Source organism: Saprolegnia parasitica (assembly GCF_000151545.1).
Source record: "Saprolegnia parasitica CBS 223.65 unplaced genomic scaffold supercont2.520, whole genome shotgun sequence".
Lineage (NCBI taxonomy): Eukaryota > Oomycota > Saprolegniomycetes > Saprolegniales > Saprolegniaceae > Saprolegnia > Saprolegnia parasitica.
The window spans coordinates 1-518 of NW_012156914.1; positions in this window are offsets into that span (position 1 = coordinate 1).

Here is a 518-nt window from a genome sequence, read left to right on the forward strand (position 1 = left end):
TGACAATTTGGAGAGGTTGTTGGCATGGGGGGCCTCCCAGAGGGAGGTCAGAAATTAGTGAAGCCGCATTGTTTGAAAAACGTCCACGGTAATCTTTAGTAAAAGGCGAAAGATTAGTACGAGTAAACGCTTTACTGCGGGATATTACTCGTACCAAATTTCTGACATTGCTACAAATACAAATTGCCAGGAGCTGAATTTCGTTCTCCACGTACCGGTACGTTGTGTGGCCAAAGCCCGGACAGGCCACGGTCAAATGCGTTATATTCCCGGTTTTTCTGGTACCGGTAGAAGATCCCGCGAAACACGTGCACATATGTATTCAAAAGTTCGTACCAGCTCACCCCGCACGGGACCTGTTTCCCGGTACATGTGTATTTCTGGTAACGTTATGAACGTTCAGTGGGAATATCTGGCACCGGTACTACCAGCCTCCCATAGCATAGTTTTATCGATTGTAATAGACGACCCACTTCAACAACTACCAGTCTCCCAGGCCCTGATAGGCCAGAAAATAC